This window comes from Dama dama, chromosome 2, assembly GCF_033118175.1.
Source record: "Dama dama isolate Ldn47 chromosome 2, ASM3311817v1, whole genome shotgun sequence".
In the NCBI taxonomy this organism is placed as follows: domain Eukaryota; kingdom Metazoa; phylum Chordata; class Mammalia; order Artiodactyla; family Cervidae; genus Dama; species Dama dama.
Genome location: NC_083682.1, coordinates 47,437,484 through 47,451,646, shown reverse-complemented (window position 1 = coordinate 47,451,646; position 14,163 = coordinate 47,437,484). Strand labels below are relative to the sequence as shown.

The following is a 14,163-nucleotide window of genomic DNA, read 5'->3' as shown; positions in this document are numbered from 1 at the left end:
GTAAGTGGCAGTTTCTTCAGACTCAAACCCAGAAACTGGCACAGCATCACTTAATCCATGTTCTGCTGGGTAGCAGTCCCAGAGTCCAGATTCAAGCAGAGGGGTCAAAAATCCCATCTCTAAATAAGGGAGGGTTAAGTAATGTGTGGAGGGGCATTTTTAAAAAATATTCATTTAGCTGGCTGCATCAGGTCTTCAATGGTATCTTCACTTCGGGACAGAGGCTCCAGAGAGGGGGCACTCACAGCATGCGGGGTCTTAGTTCCCTGCGTTCAGTCCCTCAGTCCTGTCTGACTCTTGTGACCCCATGGACTGTAGCCCACCAGGCTCCTCTCTCCATGGGATTATTGTGGCAAGAATACTGGAGCGGGTTGCCATTTCCTCCTCCAGGGGATCTTCCCAACCCAGGGACTGAACCCACATCTCCTGTGGTTCCTGCATTGGCAGGCGGATTCTTTACCGCTGAGCCACCTGGGAAGCCCAGGGATCAGTTCAAGTCCCCTGCATGGCAAGGCAGATTCTTAACGACTGTACTACTAGGGAAGGTCAAAGGTCCCATGGTGGGGGGGAGGGGGTGTGTTTTAAAACTACCATACTGATAAAATTCTTAGGGATATTTGAGACTCCTCACCCCAGATTGAAAAAAATTCAAATTCATAGAATCATCTCTCAGGTCATTCATTATGTGTAATGAATTTCTATTAATCATACTGCTTGCCTTTGTCAGGATATTTTCTTATATATCAGCTTCATTCTTACAATATGATAGCAAAGACAAAACAGGACAAAAAAGCGCATCAAGCTTACTCAGATCTGCGCAAACTGCTGTAGTCTTAGAGACAATCTCAAGTCTGTTTATTCAGCTCGTCATTCTACTCATGCTAAGTGGCAGTCCTGTCACACAGCTCTGAGACATGATTGAATTAAACCACTTAAGTCTTTTTCTTAAGAGAAGCAATAAGTGTGTGGTTTCCTTATGAAGGCCAAAGTGCTGGATTTTACATTCCTTCCTATTCAACTTCATCTTACTGAAGGTTTTAGCTCCATATTTTAGGCTGCTTGGATAGTCATAATGATGACAAAGAGCAGGTGTCAAAAGGTTACTGAGCTCGGAGGGTCACTCTGAGAGGCATAGTCTATGCTCCTTTAATTGTTTCTTTTGTTGTTAAAACAGTCTCATGAGGACTTTCCTAGTGGTCCAGCGGATGAGAATCAGCATGCCAATATGAGAGATATGGGTTCGATCCCTGGTCCTAGAAGACTCCAAACGCCATGGAGTGACTAAGACCATATGCCACAAATACCAAGCCTGCTGCAGGTACTGAAGCCCGTGTGCCTAGACCCTGTGAGTCACAATAAGAAAAGTCACCGTAATGAGAAGCCCTTGAGCGCAATGAAGAGCAGCCCCCACTCACCACAGCTAGAAAAAGCCCTGTAGCAACGAAGACCTAGAACAACCAAAAAGAAATAAATAAGTCAGTTACTCAGTTCAGTCGCTCAGTTGTGTCTTACTCTTTGCAACCCCATGGACTGCAGCACGCCAGGCCTCCCTGTCCATCACCAATTCCCAGAGCTTATTCAAACTCATGTCCATCGAGTTGGTAATGCCATCCAACCATCTCATCTTCTGTCATCCCCTTCTTTTCCTGCCTTCACTCTTTCCCTGCATCAGGGTCTTTTCAAGTGAGTCAGTTCTTCACATCAGGTGGCCAAAGTATTGGAGTTTCAATTTCAGCATCAGTCCTTCCAATGAATATTCAGGACTGATTTCCTTTAGGATTGACTGCTTGGATCTCCTTGCAGTCCAAGGGACTCTCAAGAGTCTTCTCCAACACCACAGTTCAAAACCATCAATTCTTCAGTGCTCAGCTTTCTTTATCCTCCAACTCACATCCGTACATGACTACTGGAAAAACCATAGCTTTGACTAGACAGACCTTTTTTGCCAAAGTAATGTCTCTGCTTTTTAATATGCTATCTAGGTTGGTCATAGCTTTTCTTCCAAGGAACAAGCGTCTTTTAATTTCATGACTGCAGGCACCATCTGCAGTGATTTTGGAGCCCAAGAAAATAAAGTCTCTCACTATTTCCACTGTTTCCCCATCTATTTGCCATGAAGTGATGGGACCAGATGCCATGATCTTAGTTTTCTGAATGTTGAGTTTTGCATATCTGAGCTTATTGATATTTCTCCTGGCAATCTTGATTCCAGCTTGTGCTTTATCCAGCCCAGGTTTTTGCATAATATACTCTGCATATAAGTTAAATAAGCAGGGTGACAATATACAGCCTTGACGTACTCCTTTCCTGATTTGGAACCAGTCTGTTGTTCCATGTCCAATTCTAACTGTTGGCGTACAGTTTTCTCAAGAGGTAGGTCAGGTGGTCTGGTATTCCCATCTCTTACAGAATTTTCCACAGTTTATTGTGATCCACACAGTCAAAGTATTTGGTATAGTCAATAAAGCAGAAGTAGATGTTTTTCTGGAACTCTCTTGCTTTTTTGATGATCCAACAGATGTTGGCAATTTGATCTCTGGTTCCTCTGCCTTTTCTAAATCCAGCTTGAACATCTGGTAGTTCATGGTTCAGGTATTGTTGAATCCTGGCTTGGAGAATTTTGAGCATTATTTCACTAGTGTGTGAGATGAGTGCAATTGTGTGATAGTTTGAGCATTCTTTGGCATTGCCTTTCTTTGGGATTAGAATGAAAACTGATCTTTTCCAGTCTTGTGGCCACTGCTGAGTTTTCCAAATTTTCTGGCATATTGAGTGTAGCACTTTCACAGCATCATCTTTTAGGAATTGAAATAGCTCAAGTGGAATTCTATCACCTCCACTAGCTTTATTTGTACTGATGCTTCCTAAGGCCCACTTGACTTCACATTCCAGGATGACTGGCTGTAGATGAGTGATCACCATTATGGTTATCTGGGTCGTGATCTTTTTTGTATAGTTCTTCTGTATTCTTGCCACCTCTTCTTACTATCTTCTGCTTCTGTTAGGTCCATATCATTTCTGTCCTTTATTGTGCCCATCTTTCCATGAAATTTTCCTTTGGTATTTCTAATTTTCTTGAAGAGATCTCTAGTTTTTCCCATTCTATTATTTTCCTCTATTTCTTTGCAATGATCATTGAGCAAGGCTTTCTTATCTCTCCTTGCTATTCTTTGGAACTCTGCATTCAAATGGGTATATCTTTCCTTTTCTCCTTTTCCCTTTAACTTCTCTTCTTTTCTCAGCTATTCCTAAGGCCTCATCAGACAACCATTTTGCCTATTTGCATTTCTTTTTCTTGGGGAAGGTCTTGATCACTGCCTCCTGTACAATGTCATGAACCTCCGTTCATAGTTCTTCAGGCACTCTGTCTATCAGATCTAATCCCTTGAATCTATTTGTCACCTCCACTGGAGAAGGGAATGGCAAACCACTTTAGTATTCTTGCCTTGAGAACCCCATGAACAGCATGAAAAGGCAAATAAATAAAGGAATGAATAAATAAATAAATTATTTTAAAAGTTAGGGTCTATTTATTAAAAAAAACTCATGACACAGGTACTACTATTATACCTATTTGATAGATAAAGCAGCTCAATTTATGACCTTGTCCAAGGTTACATTGCTCATAGTGGCAAGGCTTCATTTTAATCCTGGTTGTTTGGTTTAAACCAGGGATAAGCGCATGGTGGCCAAATCCGGCCACTTGTTTTTGTTTTATTGGAATGCAGCCATGCCCATCCACACCATCTAAGAACATATTATTTACAAACATCTTCCTGCTTTAAAGGTATAGTTGAGTACTTGAAGTAGAGATTATACGGGCCACAGAGCCTAAAGTATTTATTATTTGGTCCTTTACAGGAAAAGTTTGCCAATCTCTGTTCTCAACCTTATGTTCTGCTGCCACTTTGGTTCATGGAAATCACTGACTGCATGTTTGTTTTGCTCAGTCCTTGGCGTGATCATTTACACTGTCACTATCTTTCACAGGAACCCTGGCGACGCTGCCATTTCTATTCTACAGCTGGAGACAGTAAGACTCAGAAGTGATATAAGTTTTGCAAGGCCACTCAGCCAGTAAGTTTCGGGACTTGGGTTTGCACCCAAGTCAGCTTGGCTTCCCAGTTCCTGCTCTTTTGCTACACTACACAGCCTGTGCAGAAGCATCTGTTAACCATCTGTTTAAAATTCCCTCCCCAAGTGTGGCTTTGGATCAGCATCAAGCTTGTAGCTGTGCTTCTAGAATCAAGTTTTTCCCTCCTTTAATAGTCGGGGCCATCCTCATCTCCAGCCTTGTGGCACCTTTCCTGTCATCCTCAATTGCTAAAAGACTGCCACCAGACCATGGGCTATGGCTGGAACTTGTTTCAGCTCTCTAAGGCTTATTTAGTGGAGATCCAGCTTCTCCTCCTATTTCACTATGTGTCTACACCTTCAGCTCCCCTCTCACAGAGTTCGCCAGGCCCTTCTCCCTGGTAAAGGTGATGGGAGGAAGGAGGGTGAAGCTGAGTGGTCCCGTCTCTGTTCTCTCCTACTCATCAGGCACTTAGCGCGTATTCTGTGCACACACTCTTCTAAATCTTTAATAAATATTAACTCATTTATCCTTACATCCGGCTTTCCAGGTGGCTCATGTGGTAAAGAATGTGCCTGCCAATGCAAGAGATGCAGGTTCAATCAATCCCTGAGTCAGGAAGATCCTCTGGAGGAGGAAATGGCAATCCTCCAGTATTCCTGCCTGGTTCCATGGATGGTGGAGCCTGATGGGCTATAGTTCATGCTTGCATGCCCAGTCACTTCAGTCATGTCTGACTCTTTGCTCCTCTATGGACTGTAACCCTCTAGGCGCCTCTGTCCATAGGATTCTCCAGGCAAGAATACTGGAGTGGGTTGCCATTTCCTCCTCCAGTTGATCTTCCTGACCCAGGGATCAAACCTATGTCTCCTGTATCGTAGGCAGATTCTTTATCCACTGAGCTACCTGTGGGAAGCTTGGGCTACATTCATGGGGTCACAAAGAGTCAGATATGATTGAGCATGTGCATGCGTGCGCACACACACACACCCCCTTACATAAGTCCTGGGGGTAGGTGGGATACCCATCCCCACACTGAAGATTAGGAAAAGACTTAGCGTGGTGAAGTAAGGTGGACTCAGCCTGCACCAGGGTCTGTGCTCCTCACTCTCTATCCTATGCTGCCTCTCACCTAAATGCTTGCTCCAGCTCCTTCCTGCAAACGCGGTTGGCACATGCTCTCTCACAGGCCTTGGCACCAAAGTTCAGCCTTGAGCCAAGCTGGCAAGCTTATGGCATGAGGACTCTGCTTCTCCACTCTGGCAGCCGCACCCTGAGGCCACCGTGGGCGTCAACAGGTCACTCTTCACACCACCTGTGGGGCCTCGCACAGCCAGGATCCAGCTATTCAGAGTGCCGTCCCATCAACCCATCTGCCTCCATCCTGCTGAACACACCCCAGTCCCCACACCTCGGCATCCTGCCTTGGCTGCCACACACCTCTTACCCATCTGGCAATAGCCTTTCTTCTTCCCAAGTACTCCGTGCCCTTTTTCTGAGTCTCCTGATTGCTCTGAGCTGTTTCAGCACCTGATACTATTCTAAAGTGGAAGACAAAGCTTGAAAGAAATTTACTTTTCCCTCCCCCTATTTCATCATCTAAAGTCTCAGGCCTGGCTAATAGATTCTACGCAAGGAAGAAATCTAAAGACAAAGCTCTTTAAACTAAGGCAGTTTCCAACCACATGTGGCAAGTCAGTGTCAGATGTACTGCAATATGGGTCCTCCCAACTTTTTGTTAGATGCGTGTGACCTCCTCTAGCTGAATCTAAGGGCTAGTCACCTTGGACCTTGGGTTAGCCTTGCCCTTTACCCAAAGGAATCATGCACATGTTATCATCTTCTTTGTGCACTATAAAGGGAAAAAGGTTAGGAAGCCTTGTAGTAAATTACAAATACTAATAATGTCACTCTTCTCTTGGATCTGATTATATTCCAACACAATATGTCTAGAGGTCCCTGGATTCAAAAGACATGTGCTCCATGGGTAAGATACTAGATGCTGTTGACAATAAATTCTAGTGAGGATGCCTATCTGTTCTCACTGTTTCACTCCAGGGCCTGTTGTGGATGGCACAATTTTCACCACTTACATGTGCTGGGTATCTGTATTCATGGTCACCCCACAGGTAGACAAACGGATGAAGGGACCCATTGCAGAGTATTTTCTTACCCCTGCCATGTTGTTTTAAGGACTTCAGAACCTCAGGCTAAGGAGAGATTGACTTTCCTCATGTCTATTATATTCAGGAATGCATAGTCACTAGACATTAAGAGAACTCAACAGTCCTTGGAGTTTAGACACCATTCTGGTTCCATCTGCTCACTTTACAGATGAGGAAACAGATGTAGACTGATGTCTTTCTTAACCCAACATCATATTACTGGCAATAACCTCAATCTTTCCAAGAGATTAGTTCCATGACTCCAAGCTGCCCTTTGAGCTTCAAATGAAGCATGCACTCACAAATTCTCAGATACAGATATCTGCATGATTTCAGTATGGCAGAGGCTTTAATTTAGGTATTTTTCAAAATGCTAGACTCTTAAAAAAAAAGAAGTGTGTATAGAGTAGACATCATGTTTATTTTTCATGTTTACTTATTATTTTCAAAACATTCCATAACCAGTAAGTCCTTAATCCTTCCAAGACAGCAGAGAGGTTGATAACCAGTTTCTCTCTTCCTCACAAGGGGACCAACCTTCTCAAGAATACTCAGGGGCTGATATGAAGGCAAAGGCTGGAATTCTGGCCTGTCTGCCTATGCGTTCAGACTACTGCACTGCTGGGAAGACAAGTGCTTCCCGCCATTTCTAGAAAGGAAACTAGGAGCAAACAGTAAATTAAAGGATAGGTCTCAAAGGAGGGGCAATCTGAAGATAAACTTTCTGGAACCCTCACAGTCACACATATTTTCCATGGAGGAAAAGAAATAATAAACAAAAATGCCCTAAACCATCTGTCCTTGGATTTACTACATGCAATTTCTCTTATCTGACCTTTAACTTTGCATTATGGCTTTAATAAGCCAAGCAGGGATGGGAAAGTGTTCTGGTCCCTTACCACCCTGTCTTCCCCGTTACATGTTGCAGGACCTATTCTCAGGCATTTCAGGAGATATATACTCAGTAGTTTGCATACATTTACAGAGTGGTTTATTTTATACAGAAAAGTCTCTATCTGAAATATTTAAAAAGGAAGGAGTGAGGAATAAAAGGAAAGAAAGAAAGGAAGGGAGGAAGAGATGAAATGAAGGAGGAGGAGGAAGAAAACATTAAAGTATGGTGTGAGGGAGGGAAGGAAAGAGGGGAAGGAAGGAAATAACAAGGTCAGGTAGGTAGGTAACCTTTCAGAAGAGGTGAATCTGGAAGGAATAAGCAGAATTCTTTTCTGAAGGGAATGGGGATGTATTACCTTCCATGGGCTTCCCTCATAGCTCAGTTGGTAAAGAATCCACCTGCAATGCAGGAGATCCCGGTTTAATTCCTGGGTCAGGAAGATCTGATGAAGAAGGGATAGGCTACCCACTCCACTATTTTTGGGCTTCCCTTGTGGGTCAGTTGGTAAAGAATCCACCTGCAATGCAGGAGACCTGGGTTCGATCCCTGGGTTGGGAAGATCCCCTGGAGAAGGGAATGGCTACCCACTCCAGTATTCTGGTCTGGAGAATTCCATGGACAGTGTAGTCCATGGGGTCACAAAGAGTCAGACATGACTGAGCAACTTTCACTTTCACTTTACCCTCCATACAGAGAAAGCCATTGATAAAGTCAGGGAAACAAGAAAGTCCATTTACTTGGATAAAGAAGATGTGCTATACATACATGATGGAATATTACTTAGTCATAAAAAATTAAATGTTGCCATTTGCAACATGAACCTAGGGATTATCATACTAAGTGAAGTAAATAAGAGAAAGACAAATACCATATGATATCAATTATATGTGGAATTTTTTTTAAAAAGGATACAAATTAATTTATTTACAAAACAAACTTGCAGACATAGAAAACAAATTTATGGTTACCACAGGGGAAAAGGAGGGGCAGAAGCGATAAATTATGAGTATGAGTTAAACAGATACACACTACTGTATATACAATAGATAAGCAACAAGGATTTACTGTATAGCATGGAAACTATGTCTAATACTTCGTAACAACCTAAAATGGAAAAGAATCGGAAAAATATATATATATATACACACACAGCTACACTGCTTTGCTGTATGCCTGAAACTAACACAATATTGTAAATCAACTATATCTCAATTAAAAAACATCCACTCACTAAACGCTGGGACTGCCAACCTTTGGGCAAAATCTGATGACTTGGCTCTGAACTGTCCTTTAGAAAGTTTCTTTTTTCTAAAGAGTTGTTTTTCAAATGGCACAAACCAGCGAGGCTCCGCGACCCACAGAACCATGGGACATAGGCTTTCAGGTCACCGAATCGCAGTCCTTACTTTTGTGCTATTTTTCTCTGCCCAAAGACACCCATCAGGGACCCCAGGACAGTCGGCTCCCAGCCCACCCAGAGAGCACAGCGTGCTGACCCCCACAAGCCTGTGACCCGCATCGGGACCGGCGCAATGCTACCGCACGGCTGGTGCCCAAGAAATGCTTGTTGGCTGAATGCACATTCGAAGCTCGTGTCTCAGGACAAGAAGGCACTTTTTCCTCACCATGGTGAGGCCCAGCAAAAGCTAAATGGCAGCTTCTTTTAGGAAGATCCTTGACCAATTCACTTTGGCAGTGGCTGCTAATATTACAGCTTTGTCCAAATCTCTTCTTTGCACTTCAGGAAATAAAGTATTTCTCAGCCTGACATCCCTTAGAGCTTTTTTTTTTTCTCTCTGCAGAGAGGTATACATCAGCTACTAATCTCGTCACATTTCCATTTCCTGCCAGGCTCATCTGCTCATCATTTTCTATTCATAAAACTTGCTTGATTCTAATCTTCCCTATCAGCAGGAACTAAACACCTCCTCAAAGTTTCTTTCGAGTGATGGTGATTACCACACATGTGCTCACTCCCCCTTTCAAACAGATGGGTCCAATTTGCATGCTCACATGCGGGCCATTAAGAAAGTTCTGCCGAAAATCAAGAGGTGACATCATATTAGCCCCAGGACTAAATCCCTCTGCACCACTTCACAATCGCCCTGACATCAAGGCCTTAGTCAGTCAATTCATGATTCCACACTCCCCACTCTGAAACAGAATCCATGAGGTATGAATTACAATGGGAAGTGTGTATTAGTAGCCTCCCCTCTCTTTCACAGCACCGGACATCACACTTTATATTACTTTTATCCTGGCAGACTCCCATGCCTTAGCGCCACTGGTGATGCGATTTGAATGAAAGCTCTCTAACACTCTCCAGGCACCAGATTTTGGGACTTTCTTTCTATGGTAAAGACTTAATGCAAAAATAAGGACCCTGTTCTAATTATCAGCGCAGGAAATATAGCTTTTCTCCTCCCGGCAATTCAAGCTAGGTTTGCAGGGCAACTTAGCAGGTCATTTAACACCTTGTCTACCTAAAAGTAGATCCCATTGACTGAAGCCTACCAGGCTCCTCCGACCACGGCATTTTCCAGGCAAAAGCACTGGAGTGGGTTGCCATTTCCTTCTCTAGGGGATCTTCCCACCCGGGGATCAAACCCAGGTGTCCCGCATTGCAGGCAGATGCTTCACCCTCTGAGCCACCAGGGAAGCCCATCTAAAAGTATATGAATTTTATATTTATCAACTTAAAAAAAAGAGGGGGGGCCCATGTGTATGGGCACATATGGGCTAAGAGAGGAATCATGGACTGGTGGGGGCCCAGAGATATGCTTTTATTTGGCCCATACAGACTATTGAAAGTTTTCTGTCTACATCAAAAACTAGAGATATCACACAAAAATTCAAATACCCAGTATCTCCTGAAAAAATCAGAATAATTGGCCCACCCTTCTCTACAGTTCTTAACTGCCACCACGTCAGGTGTCATTCATCATACATACTGTGCAGACACTTTTCTTGGAGTAGAGAAACATTTCTCACTATATACATTCCTGTCAAAAATGGTTATAAAATATAGATGATGGAGACTGCATATTCAAAAGCAAAAGTGGAAGGCAGCATATCTTTTGGTAACTGAAGGACATTTCTACATGCAAACACTCAGTCTGCTCCATACTTCACTCACTGAACATACCCGAGTGGACTCTCGAGACATTCAGGTTGGCAATCCTTGGTTTAAGGTGTTGGTAAAAATCTCTCCATAATGATAGGATATTTAATTTCATGTGTGGTGGAGAGAAAAATGTAACTCCTGGTAGAGGCTGTTCAGAGCAAATAGAAATGCATCTTCATCATCATTCCTTCTCCAGGTACTGTGATTGCAGATATTATAGTTTTAGAAGTATTAAAAGTTTGCAGAAGACATCTTTGGCCATGCCATCATTTAAACAAGAAACACGAGTCATCTTGTTTTTCTTGCTTTCCCCCCACATCTCATCAGTCATTAATTAGGGACCCTGCAGCTGTGAAACACCCTGTCCTTCCTCTAGACAGGCAGAGCCCTGCTCCTGGAGGCTCAGCTTGGTAACAAAGAGTACAGACCAGATTCAGTGCCCGGAGACCACCTTGGCCAGGAGGTCTTGGGCAGCGGGCAGCATGTCTGATCCCAGTGACAGCTCTGACAAGGTCTGCCTCTGAAAGGTCCGTGGTGGCTCTCGGTTCTTTTCCTTGCTTCTCGGGGTTCAGCTCTCATTATCTCCTGCCAAAACTACCACACCTGTCACCAAACTGCCTCCTCTCAGCCCATTCTTTAGAAGGCCAGTGCACGCTAAGTTGCTTCAGCCGTGTCTGACTCTATGCGACCTCATGGACTGCAGCCACCAGGCTCCTCTGTCCAAGGGATTCTCCAGTCAAGAACACTGGAGTGGATTGCCATTTTCTTCTCCAGGGGATCTTCCTGACCCAGGGATCGAACCCACCGCTCTTATGTCTCCTTCATTGGCAGGCATGTTCTTCACCGCTAGGGCTACCTGGGAAGCCCTGAGTTTTTAGAAGACCAGAAAATCTTCTAAAATGAAGTTCAGATCAGTCCATTGCTGAAAGGTCTTTAAGTCCCTCCGTTAGGACAGATTTCCATAAAATGTGCCATGGAGAACCCCAGTCCTGCAGGGTGGAGAGGGTCTAGGATCCTAGAAGTTTGAATTCTGAACATCTTTCTTGGAGCTTCACAATACAGCTCAGAAGAAATCTAAGCAAAGAAGCTACTGTTTAAAACAGTATTTCCCAAGCTTATTTGACAACAGAATGCTTTTGTTGAAAGATGCTTATTACTGTCCTTCAGATTTGACATTTTAAGGGACATACTTTGATAAGTACTGAATTATAGGATAAAATCCATACTCTTTAGTATTAAATCACAAGATTCTTTAGTACTGATGCAGCCTATCTACTGGGCTCTTCTCAGCTTCTGATTTTCACCCACTCTCTACCTAAAGTTTTAACCACACAATCAGACCACATTTCAGCAAATATATACAGTATTTACAACGTGCAGGGTTTTAGACATGGGGTAAACAGTGATGAGCAAGATGGACTCCCTTCCCTGCAGGGGCTCCCCGTCGACCTGTTCTTCTAATGCGGACTGTGTGCTTCAACTTGCTCACAGTTTTACTGGGGATCCCTCTGTATAGAATCCCCTTTAATTCCCTGTTCTTGCAGTTCTTACAAAATCCTCTGAGGCCCTATGCAAATGTCTGTTCTTTTATGATTTCTTCTCAAGAGATCATGTTCATGTAGGATTACTTCCTTCCATGATTCACTTGACTTGATTTCATATACTAATACATTACTGATCACATATCTGATTATTATGTGTCTGTCCTCTTTTATACCCTTGCATTAAACTACCTTTGTAAGTTCCCTGAAGATAATGGCAATCAATCACTACATGGGTAGCATCCTGCATGATGTCTGGTACATAATAAAGGTTACACTAACATCAATTTCTTTTGGTTTTCATAAGAGGCACAGGAAAAAGCCCCAGCAATGGGGAAGAAATTATCCCACTTTTTTCTGCTTCTAATGGATGTTATTTTTATTTTGAATCATAACAGAGATCTTAGCTTGCTAATAAATTAGGATAAATTAGGGAGATACCCTGTGGATTAGAAACAAATATTATTCATTATCCCATTAACACAGCTATTAAGAACCCTGTGTTCTCTTGAATTCATCACAGAACAGGTAGAGTTTGTTCTTTATACGTGATAAAATAAAAATCCCTGGGGAAACATGTCTTAGGATATAGCTACTAAAAGAGAAAAATGGTTCATCTTAGATACTTCAAGCATCTTAATTACTTTCACAAGACAAAAGGGAGTATATGCAAGTTTTAAATAAAGATCATTTCAGTAGACTTAAATAGATTCACAAAGTTAAATTCAAGGGTGAATATAATGATCAATATGCAATATTTAGGGCTTCCCAGGTGGCACTAGTGATAAAGAATTCACTTGCCAACGCAGGAGATGGACTCGGGTTCGATCCCTGGTTTGGGAAGATCCCCTGGAGTAGGCTCCAGGCAACCTGCTCCAGTATCTTTCCCCAGAAAATTCCATGGACAGAGGAGACTGGTGGGCTATAGTCCACGGGGCTGTGAAGAGTCATATAGGGCTGAGTACATGAGCACATGATATAATATTTAGGAAGTACTTATCATGTATTGGTATTTAGCAAATTTATTAGATGTATATTTGTATTCACCCAGCTTTAGCCTCCCAGGAGAATGTAAGACACATACACTCAGTCCCAGGTCTAAACTATGTCCCATCTTCTGGGAGCCTTCTGAGTCTATGCTCATTTCTATCAAGCCACCTAAAAGGCTGCATTAAAACTGTGAGCTCCTTGAGGGCAGGAAATGTGTCTTTCATTTTTCCATTTTCAGTACCTAGAGCAGAATGAAAGCAATGTACAGAAAAGTAAACTGCCAAAATTATGAAGCACAAGCTGGAATTAAGATTGCTGGGAGAAATATCAATAACCTCAGATATGCAGATGACACCACCCTTACGGCAGAAAGTGAAGAACTAAAGAGCCTCTTGATGAAAGTGAAAGAAGGGGGTAGAAAAGCTGGATTAAAACTCAACATTCAGAAAACTAAGATCATGGCATCCAGTCTCATCACTTCATGACAAATAGATGGGGAAACAATGGAAACAGTGAGAGACTTTAATTTTTGGGGCTCCCAAATCACTGCAGATGGTGACTGCAGCCATGAAATTAAAAGACACTTGCTCCTTGGAAGAAACGCTATGACCAACCTGGACAGCATATTAAAAGCAGAGACGTTACTTGGCCAATAAAGGTCCATCTAGTCAAAGCTATGGTTTTTCCAGTGGTCATGTATGGATATGAGAGTTGGACTATAAACAAAGCTGAGTGCCGAAGAACTGATGGTTTTGAACTGTGGTGTTGGAGAAGACTCTTGAGAGTCCCTTGGACTGCAAGGATATCCAACCAGTCCATCCTAAAGGAGATCAGTCCAGAATATTCATTAGAAGGACTGATGTTGAAGCTGAAACTCCAGTACTTTGGCCACCTGATGAGAAGAACTGACTTGCTGGAAAAGACCCAGATGCTGGGAAAGACTGAAGTCAGGAGGAGAAGGGGACAACAGAGGATGAGATGGTTGGATGGTATCACCGACTTGATGGTCATGAATTTGAGCAAGCCCCGGGAGTCGGTGATAGACAGGGAAACACGGCATGCTGCAGTCCATGGGGTCGCTAAGAGTCAGACACGACTGAGCGACTAAACTGAACTGACTGAAAGTTATGAAAATTCAGCCATGAAAAATATTAGCAAAAAATAATTCCACACTGTATCAAGAAAATGAAGCCAATCACACACACACAAAAAAACTATCCATATAGTCAAAGCTATGTTGTTGTTGTTGTTTTTTTTTTCAGTAGTCACGTATGGATGTGAGAGTTGGACCATAAAAAAGGCTGAGAAATCCAATAATTTAAGAAAGTGAATTTTTTTTAATAAAATTAAAAAAAAAAAAAATGTCTGAAACT

General features: G+C 42.7%; 1 protein-coding gene across 2 annotated transcripts in view; it reads right to left on the bottom strand.

The window, feature by feature from the left end:
• Window positions 1-14,163, bottom strand: part of FAT3 (FAT atypical cadherin 3) — a 622,988-nt gene that overhangs the window by 176,363 nt on the left and 432,462 nt on the right. The window lies entirely within an intron of this gene.